Source organism: Gracilinanus agilis, chromosome 2 (assembly GCF_016433145.1).
Source record: "Gracilinanus agilis isolate LMUSP501 chromosome 2, AgileGrace, whole genome shotgun sequence".
In the NCBI taxonomy this organism is placed as follows: Eukaryota; Metazoa; Chordata; class Mammalia; order Didelphimorphia; family Didelphidae; genus Gracilinanus; species Gracilinanus agilis.
The window spans coordinates 632,974,228-632,986,509 of NC_058131.1; the positions used below are offsets into that span (position 1 = coordinate 632,974,228).

At 38.1% G+C, this 12,282-nt stretch overlaps 1 protein-coding gene and 1 pseudogene across 1 annotated transcript in view; one reads left to right on the plus strand and one right to left on the minus strand.

Moving 5' to 3' along the window:
* INPP5F (inositol polyphosphate-5-phosphatase F) overlaps positions 1–12,282 on the plus strand; it is a 105,970-nt gene that overhangs the window by 10,720 nt on the left and 82,968 nt on the right. The window lies entirely within an intron of this gene.
* Positions 11,679–11,932, minus strand: LOC123238193 (annotated as a pseudogene).

The window sequence follows — 12,282 nt, forward strand, 5'->3', positions numbered from 1 at the left end:
TAGGCTAATATGACAGAAAAGGAAACTAGTAAATGCTGAAGGGGATGTGGGAAAATTAGGATGCTAATGCACTGCTGCTGGTGGAGTTATGAATTGATCCACTGTGAGAATGATTTGGAATTATACCCAAAGGGCTTTAAAACCCTGCATACACTTTGATCTAGCAATACCACTACTAGGTCCATATCCCAAAGAGATTTTTTAGAAAGGAAAGGGATCTATTTGTTCAAAAATACTTATAGCAGCTCTTTTTGTGGTGATAAAAAATTGGAAACTGAGGGGATTCTGTTAGTTGGAAAATGACTGAACAAGTTGCGGCATAGGACTTGTATTATGGAAAATTAATACTGTATTATGGAAAATGGCAGGGTGGAATTCCTGCAAGGTACAGGGGTCAAGCCTCACCTAGAATTCCAGGGACCCCCCCGGAGAACTCTGGGTGAGGGGACAGTTGTAAAGGAGTTAAACAGTTGATTCCTGGGGGTCGAGGTGAGCAGGTCTCGCTGTTCCTGGTTAACTCCATCTATAAGGTAGGACTCTGTTCTAGCTCTCCCCTTCTGCCGAATATGCACTGCCGAGACTTTGGGGGGGTCACCCCGAAACTGGGTGACCTGGATGGTTGTGCCGCCCCACAGGAGTTGAGGACGAGGCTTCCCTATAAGATGAGGTATGGGGGACTTTAATCCCATTCTGAATGAGGGCAGGCAAGGTTCATACAAGCCTCCCCCGAGGCCAGTCAACTTTACAGCAGGTGGTCTGACTCCAAGATGGAGGCAGCCAGACCAAGCTGTGATTCCCCTTCCTCTCGTGTCCCGGGCACTCTGGAATGCTATCTGACTAATGAATGACTTTTATTAATCACAATTCAGGGATTGGGGAAAGGTGAAGGGCAGAAGGATTTGGGGTACCCCCTTCTCTATTTCTATGGGGTCCGTCACTCAGGTGGGAGCCTTTGGGGTTCCCACTCCTAAGCGTCTCCCCTCGTCTCGTCTCCTTCTGTTTCTATTTCTATCCTTTTCTATAATTGTAAGTTAGACCGGAAAGGGCCTCTCAGCAAGGTTGGGTAATGGGGGAAGGAGCCTAAGAGATGGCTCCCAAAATGGAGTCCAGACTCTTAGCTGACTTGATGACTGAAGTCTTGATGGGTGAGAAGCGCTGAGATCCCTTTGACCAGGGAATCAGGGTTTCAATGTCCAAAGAAAGATCCTCAGGAAGCCCCGAGGACTGGATTCGAGCTGAGATGCCCTCCTCCTCCCTCCTTCTCAGACATTCCCGAGAATTACCCAGAATCCCCTCTGGTCTTGACTGTCACCGACTGTCACCAACAGCCTTCTTCTGGCTCTTTTTGTCCCATCCCCTATCCTTACAAGAGGAAGAAAACAGGGAAGGTGAGAATTTGGGTCAAACTTTAAAAAAAAAAACAACCAAAAATCAGAAATTCAAAAAAATTGTTTTTTCATGTAATTGAGGAAAATAAATTATATTTAAAAAGAAAGAGAGGGGCAGCTGGGTAGCTCAGTGGATTGAGAGTCAGGGCTAGAGACAGGAGGTCCTAGGTTCAAATCTGGCCTCAGACACGTCCCAGCTGTGTGACCCTGGGCAAGTCACTTGACCCCCTATTGCCCACCCTTACCACTCTTCCACCTAGGAGCCAATACACAGAAGTTAAGGGTTTAAAAACCAAACCAAAACAAAAAACCAATAAAAACAAAGAGAAATTCCATAAAACTGTGTTGTTAACTAGAATACATTTGGGAGCCTACCAAGATGTACTCAGGAGCTATATTAATCCAACTATAAAACATTCCCCCCCAAATAAATAAATAAATGAAGAAACATTAATTGTTCATGGATAAGTTGAACCTGCATAATAAAAATGACAATACTACGTAAATTAATTGTTATTCCATATTGTACCAAACATCCAAAATAGTTTACAGAGCTAGAAAAAAAATTCCTTAGAGAATTTATAACAATTGAATAGAAAATAAAGCAAATTATTCAATTAAAATTTTTTTCTTTTTAAATTTAATTTTCTCTTAATTGGCAAAAAAAATTATCTGTTTTTCTCTCTACTTTCTCCCTCATTGAAAAGAAAAAAAAGGATAATGGATATAAAATAGTCAAAACAACAAAATTCCTGTTTTTAATATGTTCAAAAATGTGTTTTTAATCTGTACCTTGAGTTTGATAGTGAGTAGCATTTGTCATCATGGGTCTGCTGGAATTATGATTGACCATTTTATTTTGTTTTGAATACTCAAGACTTTCCTAGTTAGATATCTTAAAATTTTCCATTTAACATACGAGTTCTTTGAATCTTAAGATTTATGTAGATGTTGGTTCCACATTTTATTTGCGTTCGGTAATTTATGAGGTTTATAATAAACATTTAAAAATTTAAAAGCCCTTTTGGTAAATTTGGTTGGAAGGAATGACCAATCATAAAATGATCAGAATTGTCTTGGATTCTGAATATATACAGATTTATGGAGGAAGGGGGCATGCGAGCTATGTCTGAATGGAGAAATAGTGATACCAGTATTCAGCTGAGGTTTTTTGTGCCTAGAGCCTTCTCAATTTTATCCTTTATACAACTTGTTTATACCTAGTTATTTGTATGTTGTCTTTCCCAGTAGACTATGTTCTTGAGAGCCTGATACATAGTAGGTGTTTAAAAAAATATTCACTTGCTTGTAGATTGCTGGCATTGTGTTAAGATTTGGAGATAAAAAAAAAAACAAAAAGGGGGGGGGCAGCTGGGTAGCTCAGTGGATTGAGAGGCAGGGCTAGAGACCGGGAGGTCCTAGGTTCAAATCTGGCCTCAGACACTTCCCAGCTGTGTGACCCTGGGCAAGTCACTTGACCCCCATTGCCTACTCTTACTACTCTTCTGCCTTGGAGCCAATACACAGTATTGACTCCAAGATGGAAGATAAGGGGTTTAAAAAAAAAATGTAAAAAGCCCCAACTCTCTAGCAGCTTACATTCTTGGTTGGGGAGAACAACATGAACACACATGTAAATATAAAATATATACTAAATATTTTTGAGGAAGGAATTAAGAAACTGGTGGGTATGGGGAAACCCTGATAAACCATAAATAGAAGGTAGTATTTAGAATGAGCCTTGAAGGTGTAGCTTCATGTTTACAAGGAAGAGGTGAGAAGGGAGTTTGTAGCCATGTTCAGGACAGAACTGGATCGTCTCATGTTCTATGGGGCTCCCTCATTTACTGACGACTGTGGCAAGTTTAGATGGATTTCAGATTGGCAGTGGCAAACCAAATGCATTGGTTTTTTTGTTTTGTTTTGTTTTGTTTTTTTGGTTCAGAGCAAAGACAGTTATAATCTTACATGATTTTATGGAATTTTTAATGAAATATTTATGGAATTTTTAATGAGATATATCAATGCGTCTTTTTAAGAACAGTATTTGTGTCTATTCTAATCAGATGTTTAAAAAAGTTTGATGTGTAGGTTTTTATAATTATTTGTTCCTATTTATAAAACACAATTTCTCCAAACTAAACTTTAAGTACTAATAGTATCTTAACCATGTTAAGTTGGAGTGTCTCATTTTTTATAAACTTAAAAGATCTTTAAGGAAACACTTTCCATTCACAGATCAGCCAAAGAAGTTATTAAGGTTCTTTAATTGATAAAATTAGTTGAAGTTGATGTAGATTGTTACTCTTTTAATGAGTTTGATTCAGTCTCTTTTATTAAAAAACTTTGGTTTCTTTTCCTTTATCTTTATGAATCTCTTTTTTTTGGGTATTCTTTTAGTTTTTTCTTTGTGCTGCTTTTGTTAACAGCACACTAGAATTTGAATTAATAACTTTGCTCTGTTATATTTGACTTTAATAAATGTTAATATGTGAACTTTTATAATTTTAAAAATGTTTAGACCACAGTTGTTGGGTATATATGTATTTTTTTTTTAAACCCTTGTACCTCGTTGCATTGTCTCATAGGTGGAAGATTGGTAAGGGTGGGCATATATGTATTTTTCTATAGCATGTATATGTCAGATCAAGAAGATGCATTCCCTACTCAGGTAGCCACTATAGTAGTTGAACCAAAAATTAAAAGGAAAAGAAGAAAAAAGCTATCTTGTACCCATTTTAGGTAGCTATATTTTCTTTCTCCCTATGTTCCAAAAATAATCCTAAAAAAGCAAACTAAACTAAATTGTTACTAAAATAAATTGATTCTAGTTCACTCCCTTTACCACCACAAAGCACACATTTGGCTTTTTCCAACTTCCTATTCAGTTTTTTTTTTAAACCTTTACCTTCCATTTTAGAATCAATACTGTGTATTGGTTCTAAGGCAGAAGAGTGGTAAGGACTAGGCCAGTGATGGGTAACCTTTTGAGCTTGGTGTGTCAAAATTCGCCAAAAAACCAAGCATAACTCAGGTGGGGTGTCACTTTGAGAAAAAAAAACACCACAATTTTATGATAATTATAGTTTAAATAACAAAAATGTAAAATTGTAATATATAACTATATTTAATAAGCCAAAATAGGTAAATTAATATAGGTAGAATTGTCACCTATAGTGCACAGAGTGTCTACATTACACTACAGCAAATGTTTCATCCTTGGCATGCAGCCCCATACTTCTCTGTATGTGGCTGCATGTGACCGCATGTCATCAAAAATGGCTACATGTGTCATAGGTTTGCCATCACCAGGCTAGGCAATGGGGGTGGGGGTGGGGGTGGGGGGGGGTGTTAAGTGACTTGCCCAGGTTCACACAGCTGAAAAGTGCCTGAGGTCAGATTTGAACCTAGGATGTCCCATCTCTAGACCTGGTTCTCAATCCACTCAGTCACCCAGCTACCCACTCCTATTCAGTGTTTTGTTTTGTTTTTTTTAACCCTTAACTTCTGTGTATTGGCTCATAGGTGAAAGAGTGGTAAGGGTGGGCAATGGGGGTCAAGTGACTTGCCCAGGGTCACACAGCTGGGAAGTGTCTGAGGCCAGATTTGAATCTAGGACCTCCTGTCTCTAGGCCTGGCTCTCAATCCACTGAGCTACCCAGGTGCCCCCTCCTATTCAGTTTTAATCTCATTTGTCATTCTTCTTTCTTTGTTTTGGAATGGAGACAAAGATAGTAGCTTTGTGTTATTGAGGCTGGCATATAGGATTTCTTGACCACTTAAATTATTTTTGTCTTAGTAAAAAGTAATAATTCAGCTTAGTGCTTCAGAATTAAACTTTTTGTCCCTCATTCTACTCTCTCATTTACCTTGTTAGCTCCAATTTTTTTTCCCTTAGAAGTTATGCCCAAATCTATCTCTTGATCTGACCCTTCTCTTCCAGGTTTGTATTCCAAATGTATATTTTTATCTATATGTGTGGATGCCCTCCCAATAGCTTAATATGTTCAAGATCACTTTATTATACATTGTATTCTTCTCTCCATTCTCCTTTCCACTGATTTCACTTTTTCTACCAATGATATCCCCAATTGCATGCGTTTGAAACCTTTGACCTCTCCTTTCCCCTCCCATATCCCATAGCTAATTAGTTACCTATAAGTTCTATTTAGCAACATCACCTTGTACCTTTTACTATTGCCTATCTGGACTGTTTCTCCTAACAGATTTTCCCCCCTATCTTTTACATTTCTGCCAGACTAATCTGTCTTACATATATATGTATTTAATAATATTGAAGATAATTCTGAGTATAAGTCTGACCCTGTGACTTACCTGCTCAAAAAACTTCAGTGGCTCCTCTCAGCTTGGCTTATGGCTTATTAAAGCCCTTCACTGTCAGTTCTCTGTTTTTTAAATTCCATCTATTCTATCCTATTTATTCCATCTCCTTTTTTCTTGGCTAGTTGGTATTCTTCTACTCTGTTCTATCCATACTTGCCTTTTTGTCATTTCCTGAGCTCTGCATTTTATCTGCTAGTGTTTGGCCTTTATACAGGTTTTCCTTTCTTGTTTGGAAGCAGTGAGGTCATCATTACATCTACCTCTTAGGGTTAGTGATTGGGATTCATGGAGATTCCTATTCATTTCTTAGACTTGTGGGGGAGGAGAGGAAATAGGCATTTAGGAAGCACCTACTATGTGGTAGGCACTTTGCAAATTATCTCACTCTTGTAGTGAAGATAGCCCCAAAGCACCATGTTTTCTTCTGCAGGTAGGATATTTGCTAATTAGTATTGGCTGATTAGTGTTGGCTTCTGGCTGTGGTAGTATATTGGGACCATATCTATAGTGATTCCTAGATCTGTTTCCAGGTCAGAACTACATGTTTGAAAATGTCATCTTTATTTTTCAGAAATGCTTTCTCATATATTTTCTCACACTGAAACCTATCTACCGTTTTTTTTTTTTGCCCTCTCATGCTGTCTTTTTTTTTTTTTCTTATCCCTTTAATTGACCATGGTAAAGCCATGACATGTTTCATTTGGTAACCTGCTTATAATTATAAAAATCATTCCACCTGGCCTGGTCTACATAGTCCAGGGCAAAATTTCCAGGCAATTTCAATCCCATTCTGCCCTGTTCTTACAAACTACATATAAAAACAATGGCTGTGGCATCCTAGGTGAAGACAAATTCAGTGCAATGCATACTGGAGGTGAAGATGATGATTATGTCCTTGACAAGCCTCTATTGTCCAGGTCCTTTATCTTGTATATCCTGATAAGTCAATGTTCTGTGGTATATGCTTCTTCTAGGACATCAAGCTCAAAATCTTTGTTACCAATCTCAGCATTTCTGACCATATCATAACCAGGTGGACACTTGGGTTCTGTGTAGACCTGTCCAAATCGGTAGTAACACATCTTGTATGTGAGACAGTTGAGGAGCACTGGGGAACCTTCTCGATCAACACGGAACTCCCCAGTTGGAGTATAATAGTCATGCTCCTTGATGTGCTTGCCTATGTCTGTGCTTCCCCCAATCCGCACCATCCACAGAAACTTGTTAATGTCATCAGAAGAATATCCAGTGAGGCCACCAAATATAACCAGCACATAACCGACATCAAGCTCTCTCATGATCTCATAGGTCTTCTCTTCTGTAGATGCCATAGCCTGGCATACTCGAGAAATGTGAGTATTGTTCCACGTGTTGTTGTCCACTAGGATTGTCCTATTTGCCATACCTGTGATCTGGTAGCCATAATCTCACATGACATGATCTTTGCATCCTCTGGAGTGTCGTGCCTAAGCCAGTAGTATGCTTCTCTGAAGTCATCAAATATGATCCTTCTTCCATCTCTACCTCGGGCAGAAAGCACAATAGAGGGAGAAGAGTAGGCTTCCCTGGTGACCCATGTTGAATGGAAAGTATAGATGATGTGGAAAAAAGCCATGACCAAGATCATCCCACTTGTAACCTCATTCTTGATAGGATAGGTAGAGTCCTGTTGCTTCTTATTCTTCTTATCTGGGCGACTAATATCCAGGTTTTTCATGTAGGTAGAGAGGACCTGGGAGACCCCAGTTCCAGAAAGAATGCACATCACAGGGGCGAGAACTAGCATGATGTCTTATGAAACTGATGAGACTTTTTTATTACTTAGATAAGTTTATATTACCCAGATAGCATGTTCTTGTCAAAATAATTTTGAATTTTTTCTGTTTGATAATTGTACTACCAGATAGGTTTTAACCTGTGACTAGTTGGAAAAAGACTATATGCTTAAGCTTCTGAGTCAAAGTAGATGCATATTGGAGAACTAGTCAGTAAATTACTAGTACACAACTGACATATTAAGTTTAAAATGATGCAGCTGGGTAGGCCTGGAGTCTAGAGGACCATGATTTAAACCTGTCCTCAGACACTTCCTCGCTGTGTGACTCTGAGCAAGTAATTTATTCCCTATTGCCTAGACCTTGCCTCTCTTGTGTCTTAGAATTGATACTAATATAGGAGATAAAGTTTTCGTTTCTGAGTTGTCTTTTATTTACAAGATGGCTTCTTAATTTCTTGGCCTATTTTCATTAATGTGTTTAATTAAATTGTCAAAATGTATTTAATTAAATTGCCAAAGCACAATTAAGAACCTTGATGAACTAATAATTACTATATTTCTTTTCTTCCCTGTTTTTTTTTCTTTTTGATTTGTCAGTATTAATTCTTATTCTTAGCAACTTTTTTTTTTTGGTCCTAAGCAGGAAATGAGACTTGAGTCTTAACTAGTTACACCCCAGCCTTTTTCTCTTAACAGGAACTATGCCAATGCATAACTTACTCCAAGATCATTTTAGAGCATGTGCTTATTCTTGGGGTTATGGGTGTGTCTCTTTCACAGTAAGGATATTGGAATGAATGACTCATACTCTATGCAGGCACTGTTGTACTTGATGGTAACTTTTCTGTATACTACTAAGGGAAGAGTACTTTTTAATGCAAAATAAATACTACCTATTTTGTCTGAAATAGGATCGTAGTGTTTACCTTACTATTTTTTGGTTAAGTTTAATTGTGGAAAAAAGATGATAGATAGATCATAGAGGTTTTCTGTGACTCAACTGCCTCTGAGATGATTGGCTATGTAGAACATAGGAGAATGTATTCTTGTTGAAGGTGCTGTCCTTTTAACATTGTCTATGAAAGCGAGTAGAAAGAGGAACAACTAGGTGGTTCAATGGATAGAGCTCCAAGTCTGAAGTTGGGTTCAAATGTGACATTATACACTCCCCATCAGTGTGACACTGGGCAAGTCACTTAACCCCAATTGCCTAGCAAAGACAGAAAGGATTTAAAAACAATAAAAAAAAGTGAGCTGACAGTTTTGCTTTTTTACTCTTCCCTGTGTAGAGGATAGAACACCAAGAGCTTGTGCACAAATATCTTCCTCCCAACAGAACCTAGTAATGGGTACTTTGGGTCTGGAACAAATGGAAATTTTATGTATTTGCCTAAAGTTTTCTGAGAACTGGTTAAGACTGCTGACATGAGAAGTAGAGAATTCATGAATGGTGTGCTGCCTGGAGAAAGAAGAGACTTACATGGCCATCAAGCTGGAAGAGCAATGAAGAGAACCTGTGACTTGAGAAATCAAGACTTGGGCTCTGGGAGAGTTCTCTTGAGAATGGATTGGTGAGGAAAAATACATGCTTATTCAGTGCCATCAAAATGAGATTGCATTCTTGGGGGTGTTTGGGCTGTTTAAGTTCTTTCTGCATCTGCTTATGAACTTCTCCAAGTGCCATTAAGGTTTTCTTTATCAGTTTGTGGATTCTGTTATGTCTTCTGCATTTTTTTTTTGTATAGTGAAATAAAAGCAGTCTTATTCACTATGCATTCATTACCTTGAGTAATTGCATGGGAACTGGAGATCTGTTTTTTACCTACATTGGGGAAATTTAAACATAACTTATAAGCAAACAACATTTGGACATTTCTCCCTTCTTGGATTAAAACTAGGGGGTAGAAACAAGCCAAAAAGTAAAAATGACTTTTGGGATTAGACTAGTTTTATTTGAGCTCAGGTGATTTTTTTTTTAAAGGGGGAAAGTGTGTGTGTGTGTGTGTGTGTGTGTGTGTGTGTGGAGAGAGAGAGAGAGAGAGAGAGAGAGAGAGAGAGAGCCAGCCTGAGAGCCTATGCTATGGGCTGCAAAATTAGAACACTTACATACAGGGAGGTGAATTATTAGCTCAGTCACATAGATAATAAGTGGTAGAGCTAGGGATATAATCCTAGGCCCTCTGGCTTCAAACACACTGTTCTTTCCACCAAACTATGCTGGTTGTGATTTTTGCTGCCTCTCAAATCAACATTTTCTTTTTTTTTTTTTTCTTTTTTTTTTTTAAACCCTTGTACTTCGGCGTATTGTCTCATATGTGGAAGATTGGTAAGTGTGGGCAATGGGGGTCAAGTGACTTGCCCAGGGTCACACAGCTGGGAAGTGGCTGAGGCCGGGTTTGAACCTAGGACCTCCTGTCTCCAGGCCTGACTCTCACTCCACTGAGCTACCCAGCTGCCCCCTCAACATTTTCTAAGTAGAAATGACAAAGATAGGGCCAAGAGAGAGACATAAAGATGAGAGAAAGGGAGGAGAGAGACAATGAGGGAGAAGAAAGAAAGAAACAAAAGAAGTAAAGGAGGGAAGGAAACTTAAGTGTTCTCAACTATTTATGACATGGTGAACTTACAGAACCCCTGTTGTCTGTATTACTTCAAAGCAATAGTATACTTCTTTTTTCTTTTTTTTTTTTTTGTTTTAAACCCTTACTTTCCATCTTGGGAGTCAATACAGTGTATTGACTCCAAGGCAGAAGAGTAGTAAGGCCTAGGCAATGGGGGTCAAGTGACTTGCCCAGGGTCACACAGCTAGGAAGTGTCTGAGGCTAGATTTGAACCTAGGACCTCCTGTCTCTAGGCCTGGCTCTCAATCCACTGAGCCCCCGAGCTGCCCCCTTATTTTTTCTTTTGAACGGGACCCCTGGTTTTGTTGGTATAGGGATTTTCCAGTAAACGTCCTCCTAATGAGGTAGATATCTGTTCTATAACTTATTAATTTTATTTGACTAGGGGCACTGAGAGGTGCCTATAGTTACTCAGCCAATACTTGGCAGAAATGAGACTTGAATCCAGGTCTTCTGACTTCAAGGTCAACTCCTTATCCAGAATGCTACCCTGCCTGTCATGTTTCAAGTAAAAAGTATAAAGATTATCAAAGTATGTATAAAATGATATATTTTAACACAAACTATATTTAACATTTGTATATATGTACATAATGCATATATAAAACATTTTTATAGTTTTAAAAATTAAAATCTATTTCTGTTCTTTAGTCATTTTCAGTTGTGTCTGAATCATCATGACAGTCATGGCACCCATTTGGGGTTTTCTTGGCAAAGATATTGGCTGTTTTGTCATTACCTTCTCCAGCTCATTTTACAGAGAAGAAACTAAAGCAAACCAGGTTAAGTGATATTCCCAGGGTCATATAGCTAGAAAATGTCTGAGATTATATTTGAACTCAGGTCTTCCTGATTCCAGGCCCAGTACTCTACCAACTATGCTGCCTTAACTGCCCCTATTTTTTTTTTCTTGTTTTGCTTTGTTTGTTAATAAAACATATAATACAGATCATAGGTGAAAGTCCTCCCAGAAGATAGAAACAGAATTCGATATATCACAGGCAATTTCCCTTTAAAAATTAGCTTTCTTTTTTCAATAAGGGTTATTTAAATTCATTCTCTATAAACCTTGATAAGAAGTCCACTTCTGTTTGTCTCTCACCTCTTTGCAGAATTGGAACAACATAGATAATGCTTGAAATTTATAGTTCCTTGGTGAATATTGCTGGACCTTTTTATTTGTTATAAAAGATGGTTATCTGGGATGATGGTGGGGAGTGATGTACATTGGGAAATATAAGTGATGGAAAAACAAAAGATAACAAAATTTTTTTTTATTAGAGTGAATTTCTATTTATTTGTGTTGTTAAAACAAGTTAACCTAAAATAGAAACTTTAGGTTATTTACAATAATAGAGATGAAAGCTATTTCAGTAAGTAAAAAGAATAGGAATGAGGTAATTAAGTATAATTTAAACATTTAAATAGAAATACTGTGTATGTTAGGGAGATCTCTAAAATATCTACCTCATATCTGGTCTCAGAGAAAAGTATGAAAGATAATATCAGAGTAGTTGTTGCATATTATCAGTTCCATTTTTAAAGCAAAGACATCTTTTGGCCAAATTACTTTAATCTATCTTTTTGTTGCAGCTTTCTGTTGGTTCTGGTGTAGAGATTCCATTTGTGTCTGCAATCTTACACTCTCCTTTGTCTTGTTTTTCAATAGAGCTTTCTTATAGAATTTTTTTAAGCCATAGACGACTAACAAGAGGTGAAATTAGATGATATTCATATGGCTCCAGGAATTTTTTGTAGACCCAAAGGAGGACATGAATGGCGATACAAGGAATGCACACCATTGCCTCAGGCTTGATTGCCCTGAACTATACACCACCTGAACCACTGCCCCAGCCCTGTTCACCCAGGAAACAGCGAAACTGGAACGGAAGCAACCCCACTTCCGAGATCACAGTGAGGCCAATGGGGAGCTGGGAGAAAGAGGCCCGTCGTCAGACCGCACAGTGCCTGCCCCGTTCTTGCCACGTGATCAGCAACAAAAAATTTTTTTAAAAAACTTTCTTGCCCATTTCTATATTCTCCCCAAATATATGTCGGAGGCATACTTCAAATTTCATGTTGTGGTTAGGCAAGACCTACAACAGAACTACTCAAATATATATATATGTATGTGCACATAAATTAAGGTGTT